The sequence below is a fragment of the Anser anser genome, assembly GCF_964211835.1.
Source record: "Anser anser genome assembly, chromosome: 7".
NCBI lineage: Eukaryota > Metazoa > Chordata > Aves > Anseriformes > Anatidae > Anser > Anser anser.
The window spans coordinates 35,167,317-35,177,501 of NC_139727.1; positions in this window are offsets into that span (position 1 = coordinate 35,167,317).

A 10,185-nucleotide genomic window follows, 5' to 3' on the forward strand; every position below is an offset into this window, starting at 1 on the left:
TGGTATGCAAAAGAAGAGAGGTCAAAAAATGAAATTAATCTGATTAAAATACACAAGAATTTAGTTTTTTTCCCCAGACTTGGACATGGTCCATGGAGAAATTGAGTTCCTCAAATCTGGAATTTTTTATCCCCAGAGCACACTTTGAGGAGGAAAATACTGCCCCTTAACTTGCAAAAGAGGAACAAAAATATGAAGTAGATAAGTTACTTGCTCAACAGCAAAAGAAACAGACAGAGAGATCTTAAACTCCTGCGACATTAGTAACCCCTGCAGTAGCTTTGTTGGGTAAATGAAAACAGAAGTTGGAGGATGCATGTCCAAATGACAGTGGTTCAAAATTTGAAGAATGACAACGGAGGAAAGAAGCAATTTATTTTGCTGCATTAATTTTGCAGAAGAGCTAATGTCACGTTGTCATCTCAACACCATGTCCAGGAGTTTTGTCCTTGATTTCTACAGGGCAAGAATTTTACCAAGACAGTGTTAAAATGATTTGTCTAATGTACTCTACTGATTAATTCCATTTAAATTAAATGCCACCATGTGCCGTACTGATCTGATTGAATTTGAACACACACATCCAAGACAAAATGGTAATCTGTAATGCCCTCTCAGCATTCATGTTTCATAATGAGAGAATTTCCTGCTAAAATAGATTCTCAATTAATACTGTATGATGGTCTGTGGCAGAGGTAGGTATTCACAAGGACTAAATTTAGCCTAGTGAGATATAACTCCTTGGGCTTCCTGTGAGGTCAGCGGAACACGAGACTCAGAGGTGAGTTAAAAAGGAGCTAAGCTTGTCTTCTGGATCACTGACAGGAGAAATCTCGCTTTTCTTCACCCTGTTTCATTCTCCTTTCCATTCCCATTCCTTACTGAGGAGCAAGGGGGGATTAGCCTTTTGGATATCACCCCAGCCCCCTTCTTCTCTATCATACCCCAGTGCTATAAGAGTATCCTTCTATAATACATCAGATAAGGATGAAGTCTTCAAAACTTAAAGTTCATTCTGTACCGATAGACATTTCTGGTATCCTGAAAAATAAGATTAAAAGGCACACACAACAATTCAGGGGTTTTCAAAGCAATGATCAAGCTATCATTCCCATTCTCTTTCACTGGGAAACAGTGTGCTTGGTGTTTTTTAACACTAGGAAACACAGTCAATACCCAGATAAGTTACAGGAGTTTCCAGTGAACAGCTAGCAACTTTGAAGTGTCCTAACCTGGCAATTCAAGCTAAGTCAGCAGCGGTTAGAGCTCAGCATTTTCTGAAAATCCGTTTAATTTGTATGAGGTTTCAGTACTCAGACTTACCAATCTCTTATACAAAGGACACCCAAGGATCTTATACGTAGTTTCACACTTTAGAAAATCTTAATCCCCATGTGTGAAAATATGAGATTTTTCTGTTATGTCTGTTTTTTGGTGTCTTTTTTGTTTAATTGTTTATTTATTTATATATTTTTTCTATTCTGTTAATCTTAAGCTGTTTAAGAGTTATTACTCAGATACTCTTTAACTTACTTTTTGCTATATAGTGCAGAAATTCAACATCAAAAGGACCTAGAAGAATGGATCTGAATGAGTAGAGTAAAATAATTTAATATAGCTACAGTGCTTGCCCACATAAAATACCCCATTACCAAGGGAGCAGTTTCCCTTTTGTCACAATTCTCTCTGAAGTTAATGCTGCTTAACTGCAATGAATCACAGTAGATGGTGCTTCCCATTATCAGGACAGCATACATAGTTTATAATTCATAATCAGGGAATGTTTAAGCCACTTGAAATGCTTATTGCACTTGGAGTTACTCTATTTTCTGCCTTGTAAAGCACAAGTTGCCTACATCCAGTCTAGCTGATTGGTTGCTATAAGCAGCCCTATTTCACATGACTGAAATTACGCACTGCTCGAAGGCTACAGAAATGCTGCAGAAGCAGTGAGGAAGAAACAAGATAGCAAAGAGATGACGGAAGTTGTGACTGGCTGAAAAACATGTTTCATGTTCAAAGGGCATAGAGGAGACAATCGTGAGAATTTGCTCTTTTGTTACAGGTGAAAAAGAGAAAAAGCTCTGAGAGCATGAAATGCAAAGAACTGGATATCTGCACATCTTTAGCATGGAAAAAGGTGCATCCAAGTTGTTGGAGCAATTTGTATACATCAGTTTATCCAAGATCAGAGACATCCATAAACTGAAGAAAGAGACCTTGAAAGTGCAGCTGGAAGTATACATTTGGTGCAATGTGGATGGCAAAAGAAGGCACATAGGTTCCCCTACAGTTCACTATGTCAACCTGAGAGCACCTTCCAAGCCATGTATTATGGGCATGCCTTCGCTGCTACATAGCCACCTTCAGCCTTAAGAAGATAGCTGGAAATGGCTTACACCAACTACAAAAATAAGTGTAGTTCTGTGGCTCCCAGGGTCTAAATGTGTGTAAAGCAGCCAATTGGAGAGTCTAAAATTGCTAAACTGGAAGGATGGGATGTTAACTCCAGCAGCCAAAGGAATCATCTTGCTGTAAGATTTGTGTGGGGAGACTCGTGCTGCTTGGCAAGGTGTTATTGACACTGGGTGGAGAAAATGAGTTGTCTGCATTGTCCCTGCACATAATGAGGCATTTGGAGTCCTAATAAGTCATCAGACTTTCTTTCACTGACTACCACACAAACAACTTAGGGTCCTCAGTATCACAGCAATCTAACAGGTTGTTCCATAAAATGCAGAACAACAAAAGCCTGGATCCGTATAGATACATATCTTACATTTCCCATACCACTGTAGCTGTCCCACACTCATGCTCTTTGTGACCTGCTCACACATTGGTCTCGGCTCCCCATTATAGTCACCATCTGGTGAGGAGTGACTGACACTGGGAATATCTAGTCGTGAAGCTAGTCCTAGGGATAAAAAGAAGGTGAAGAACTAAATCTATTGCTGGACTCATTTGTTAGCCAGATGTTTCTCAGGTTTTCTAATTCAAAAATAATATAATCTTTCAGGAACCCCCTCCCACTCAACACACATATGTACTGTGCTATCACAGCAAATAAATTTTACAACTCAATAAAAGTTTGGTGTTGAAAGCTAAGTCTTTCTGCCTAACACTATGAAACAATTATTTTGTGCAGGTTATCTACATATACACAGTTATCTACAAAATATCTATGTATTTTGAAAAGAAAAATACAAGTTCTCAGACAAATAAGGTAAAGGGTGGCAATGAGGCACAATGATATGTGAAAAAAGGATCTTTTAAAGGTCTTTCAGAAGGAACATGAAGGATCGTGCAGTTAATGGAATTTATGTTTCTATATATGAATTATACATGTCTTTGATACTTCCATAGAGTTTGAGCTCAAGTCTCATTAGAAACATGATCTAGGGATGTAAGTAAGATCCAAAAGGTATTAGTATGGAAGGACAAGAGAAATTCCCCTAACATGAGGTGAAAGGGGCAAATTATGGTTACAAAATGAGCTGTGGAAAAGTAACTACAAGTTCAACACTAACAAAATCTTTCTGTTCCTTGACCTTGAGTACTTTTTGTGACTTTTTGAGTCACAAGCTAAGTCCATGATAAAATGAATTGAAATTGCATAATAGAAGAATGGCAGCACTGGGTCAAACTATCTAATCCAGTCACTTATCATTGTTAGTGTCTCTTGGAAGAAGGAAAAGGGGAGGAGAATCAGTATATATTCTTCCCTAAGATGGCTTTCCAGAAGTTACCATTTTAGGTTTATTTAAGCCAGCACTTAAATCCACATAAACATGTCCCATAGGCTTTTCTTCCACAAATTTTTCTAATTAATTGTTTTCTGATCTCAGTTCACCACATATCCAAAATAATCTCTGCCAAAATAATGTGCCATATTTTAATTATGTAGCTCTGTTTTTTAAGCCTATTTCCTGACAACTTTATGAGTCGCTTCCTAGTTTCTGCTTCCTCAAGCTCCACCACATAGCTTGCTTCCTATAATAATCCCATGAAGTTGTCAATCAGGCAATAGGCTTAAAACCCAAAGCTACAGAATTAAAATATGGCACTTTTTTGGCAGAAATTGTGTCTGACTGCCTGACATATTTAACTTACAGAACAAGCAAAAAATGTATTTAGTACTGCTGAAAACACAGATTAAAGTTCAAAACAAGAGACTATACACTACAACTACTACTTTTGCATAATTAGAAAAAAAAAATACTGTTAGGCCTTTACTACTAAAAGTGATCAACATAGCAGATATTACATGAAACAGAGATATCTTATTGTTAAAATTTAATAAGTTTTTGTCTTCCATCCCTGCCTCTGCAGCTCTTTCCTGTCTTCATTAGTTAATTATTTCTGCCTGGAGCAGTAAGCTTGTGATGCTTAAGAAACAACCAGAAAATCAGTAACTCAAGAGACCCTCAGAAGCTTTGATCATTTGTTCGCTTATTTTAACCTACAAATATTTCCTTTTTTCTCTTTGAAAACACTTCTTATAAATTCCCACAGGAGAGTCTCAAATGTTGTTTTTGAGGTCCTTTCAGGAGAATTTCTTGTAAACATCTCCAATCTCATGTTACTGTAGAGAGATCTCTACAGGAGCTGGATGCCATGGAATAAATTCATTAACCAGCTAGTCAGAACTTATCAAAATGATTAAGCATCTTTAGTAATAAAACCAAAGATGTGAATAAGCTCAGCAATTTTGGCTTCTAATTTCAACCCCTCAACAAAACCTGGTATAAGGCAGCCACGAAACCATGACGAGCTGGACAAAGTTATTTGCCAATATTAGCACTGCAATAATTTACCACAAGCCTCATTCAAAATCAACAAGTGTTTACGTCTCCATACAACAATCACTTCTCATTTCTCCTTCAGTAATTTAATTAATTCACAATTTAATAGCCAAGAATATCTTGCATATATTAGCCGTCTTAGCAAGATCAGCAGCTTAGTCTCAGATGAAAAGAAATGGAATAGTTTTAAAAATTCTGCATACTTTATCTGTAATCAATATTGATTTGGTTTGCATAGTTATTGCTAATAGCTATAAGCACTACTAGAAAGAAATACAAAGTATTTTTTTAAAATGGTTCTTCCTTCTCCAAGTAAGAAACCATTTCATTGACCTCTTAATTCAAGTTCTGTTTGAATGAGATTCATGCATTTCCAGCAGAGTCACTGATTTCAGGTTAGGCAATTTATTGGAATTTGAACTCCTTTGTAATTTAAAGCTATACATAAAAGCTCTTGCATTTTCTTATTTATTGGATGACTGGAAAGTCAATATTGCAATAATGAATTTCCCAACTTAAACTGCTTCCTGAATGATAATCACACTGTAAAAGCCTGAATATAACTGTTTTAAAACACGGTAGTAGTATTCACAAACAAAGATGGGGGTATATTCTTCTATATTTATGTTAGGGAGATTTTGCTTGAGCCTCAAGAGTGTAAATGGTATTTTAAACAGAGTGCTTAGAAACACTTACCCCAGAAACTATTAATCACAGAATATTTGATTTTTAACACTTACCCCAGAAACTATTAATCACAGAATATTTGATTTTTAAGTATTATAAGGACAAGGATTTACTAGTATTTTATTCTGAAGATGATCAAGAGTGAAGATTTTGCTTGCAAAATTGACGTTCCAGGTCTAAACATACCAGAATGGTAGATGTCTTTTGAAAAATGTGCACCTTGACAAAGGTCACATATTCCCATCCTTCCATCACTGTCCTTGGAAAGGAAATCAGCTGACTAAGCTCTCAAGTTCTGGATATTCCAAACATCAGCTTCCTGTTCAGTGTCAGTCCCCTTTTGGTTCACAGCAAGGACAGCCAAGGAGCGTTGGTGACTGCCTGACAAGCACATGGATTCCTTCCTTCAACGCCTGCCAGCTCTGGGCACATATAGCACCCCGCAGAACCTGAAGCAGCTTTTCTTCTTCTGCCTTTAAGTTCATGGCCAGGTTCAAATTTTTACATGCCTGTGTTCAGCTAACTAGCCAAGAAGTGGCAGTGTCAAGGCTGCCATTACCCTTTGATGAGTTTATTTGCTTTGCTTTGAAATGCAGAACTCCTTTAAACAGCAGAGCCAGCTGATGTAGTTCCTAGTTCCTCTCTCTGCCTCCTACCAAGGACTTGCTCTGCCCCTCAGCTCTGCTGCTGAAAGCCTTTGGGCAGCTGCCTGCAAGCTGGACAGGGGAACTGATCTGGCTTAAAAATAACCCAGCAAAAAGCACAATGATTAATAGCCACGGCTGGTTCACAGGCTGTTTCCAAAACACACTGTCTGTGACTCAGCAGTCCCATGGGCCATATGGGGACAGACCGTTGTGCTGACACAGCTCCTTGTGCCTGATAATGGCATAAAACATGCAGGCGCTTGCAAAGCAGCGTGAGGGTGGTGCCCACAATTCTAATAAAGATCCCCTCTGGACCAAAAGCCAGGAGACTGCACTAACACCAACGATTCCTAGGAAAAACGTATCTGACCAGATCATGTGCCCATGTCACCCCGAGATGTCCTCATGTGTGTCACTAGAAAGAGCCATTCACGTATCCTTAACATTTTCTGCATAAATATTCTGTTGCTACCCATAAATCCAGGTAATTTTTGCCACTTCTCGCATGCACACATATTTTTCAGTAAGCTGCAGACAGATCTGAGTCATCCTCAGAAATTATCTAATTACCTTTTTTTTTTTTTTTCCCCCACACAAAGCAACAATTGGTACAAAATTCCAGCCCAGTTACTCACCAGCTCATAACAACCTTTCCACCCCACACATGGGTGCAGCAAGGAAGATGAGGTCTGTGTCAAGAACCAGTGGGCTGGACACGACCTCCAAATTTTCCATTTTAACATTCATTACCCTGAAATCTGGCTCCACACACCTGTTTGCTGTATAGGCATAAAATATGGTCTTAAAATGGTCTAAAGGAACCAATCAGCAAAATACAGGCAATACGGAACTGCCATGCCTACAAGTGAACCAAAAAGTTCTGACAATAGATAATTAAGAAAGAGAAAATCCTCTTTTTGTTTTTGTGTGTGACATGATCATTTCTACTGCTCCTTTCTCTGACTCTCTTCCAGCTTATCTGCACCCAGAAATAAGCGTACCCTTTAACAAGGTTTTCAGACCCTTTCATCAGACAACAAACCTTTCTGTTTCTTCTGATGAAAGATATTCAAAGTATTAGCTAGAGCAAGGCTGTGCAGGACACAAGTACTGACTGTAATTGCACTGTGAGTATCTAGCCATGCAGAATTACTTTCCTCCCCCTGGTATTGTGCTGTGCTCAGCACCAACAGGACTCTGCACCCACCTTCATTCATGCCATGTCCTATTAAGCTCTGCAGATCCACAGCTTGTAGAGACTCAGCACAGAGCAGATGTCAAGGGCCACGTAGCAGTGTGCCATGGAAAAAGCCCTGCCTGGCAAGCTGGGAATCTGATTTAACAATGTACTGCTCTGGACAATAAATAGGAGTCCTTTGAAGAGTTGGATCTGAACATTCACTGATTAAACTGGAAGATTTTCTTTGATACTTTCGCCATTAGACAGTCATCACTTTTTCTTTTAAACCTTGTTTGCTCTGTATAACAATTAGGTATAATAGGCATAATTAGGTATTAAAAGGATATTCATTTTTTACGAAAAGATGACTAAGTATCTAAAGTGTTCTTAAGTAAAATTCATATAAATAAATATAGAAATAAAGAGAGTGACTTACAGTAAAAAGCATTTGCATTTTTTTTAAATAGAATTCTATTGACTTCTGTACAAAATAAGGAACATGGAAAACACTGAAAGGAAAATTATGCTTTCATCTACACAAATTATTGGAAAGTAGTTAGACAAGGTGATTGTTATGCAAATGTAGATTTGCAATCATGAGTCCTGGGAGTATTTTCTAAGAAAGCACTTTTACTCTTTTTCTAACACATCATGTCTTCCCCCTTCCAGCAACCTTTGATACAGGCTTTTTGAAACAACCCCATGCATTTGTCTTAAAAGAAATATTTGCAGTTGTGAACATTTACACACAAATACATTTTATATTTTTCATTAAATACAAATTTGGCTCATGAAAGAATCTGTGTTAATATATTTAAGCTTTTGTAAAGCATTTAATCTACTGGCACACGGCATATGGATTAAAAAACACAATATACACAAAACCAATGTATTGTAGAAGGCAAGCTCAGCAATAGATGGCACTTATCTGAGAAAGTAAAAGACTATCACACCATCTAAGGGGAGAGACTTGTTTGGTTGTTTTTATAAAATTTGCAGATGTCACAAGCGACAGGTTAGCACCAAAAGAGCAGCAACAGAGGTGCAATCACAGAGTGAAACAACACCATGCGTCACAGAGGGACAAAAAAACAGAGATCCCTGCACACATGCCTACATTCCTACAGCCTTGGCTAAGAGTGTAGGGGGTCACTGATCCCATATTATCCCTCATCAAATGCCCCTTGCGCACCAGCTTCTTCCTGTGACAAGTAGTGGTTGGAGGAAACTGACCCTACAGTGAAGAAAGTGTTGTCTCACGCACACGTTTTAAGTAAGGCTGTGTGCACGTGTAGTTAGTACACAGCAGCTAAAGAAGGTGACTGTAGCTTTGAGCTGCTAGAGTGCAAACTTGAGCCCTGGATGTAAAAGCAGAGGAATGTCACCCAGAGGAAGAGAAATGTTTGATGGCAAATGATCCAGCCTCGTTAGAAGCAGAGCTGAAGCCCAGTTCAGGGACTGCTCTCATGAGCCTTACTGAAGATCAGCCCTGACACATTTCCATCCCTGCCCTGACTTTCTGCATGGCCCCTCTGCTCACATATGAAATGCCCCGTTTATTGAAGCAAGTAGCTAGCTCCCTAGGAAGCCTACCCCTCCCGGAGCACACATTTCCCTCAAAGGACAGAACCAGCAAAGACTGTTTGCACACGGATTTTGGCTGTGCCCACCTCACTGCTGCCAGTTATAACACCATGGCTGGATGCTTCGTGTTTACTTTGCTATTTGCTCTGTCTCCATTTCTCAGTACCCTTGTGAAAGGGCAGTGCTAGAAAAACAAATACGCGGGTTGTTTTTCCTAGGCTGCACTGTTCTCATGAAAGACCCAGAGGAGCTCAATATAAATTCATCCGAGAGGAGGTTAAAAGGTGAAGCAGTTCCAATCCATATAGACATGAAGAGGACATCTAATAATGCAAGGATTATTAATCTGCCAAGGGTACAACGAGAGCTGGAGGCCAAAGACTGGAGCTGGATAGATTCATGCTAAAAAGAAGGCACAAAACATTAGCTACAAAGTTAATTGGACGTTTTCTGAGAATACAGATTCTCTGTTGCTTGAAATCTTTCTAAAGATTTTAAGATTTAAGGGTTGATTGTCTTTCTAAATGCTATTCTGCTGCCTACATAAGATTTACATGCTTGAATGAGTGATTGAGTTTGCCTGTGCTGTATACGGCATTCGATTAGACAACGAAAGCTCCCCTTGCTCCTGGAGACAATATATTCCTCAGGAAGTAAGAGCAGTATATACAGATCTATGTATTAAGAGTTAAACCCCACATCTGTGTATGTTGTACATCCCCTGTTCTTTGCCTGGGATCTTGATTGTGCACCTTGCTAAGGATTTTGAATTCTATATAAGGCTATCGGCAAGGATGTTCACGAACTACATGCTACATCCCTGGGTCACAAGCACGATTTAAGATCGAGTCTGGAACAATAAATGGCTGCGAGTTTTTATTGCTCTGTGATGAGGAAGGCTCAGAAGTGAAATTAAATTACAGGGACAGCAGCCGAGCATTTCCTAAACAAAAGACCAGTACTGGGACAAGTATTGACACATTAAAAAGCTAAGCAGAAGCAATTCAAGAATATGACGTATGTTCATTGTACTACTTCAAAGTGTGTTTCACTCCCCATGCTATTTTAATGAGGCAGCAATGCACAGAATTAAGGCACATTTCCCTCATCACACTCTGTCTCTTCTCTGCGTACCTCCTCCATCTGTACATCTTCTCAGCATAGAGATTACCACACAGCAGAGGGACTGAGCAGTTTTATTTTAAGGTGAGGAAAGGCAAGAATTCTACTTCTATATGAGCCTGCTCCCACATCCACAGGTAAAATTTCATACGGGTTATAGCAG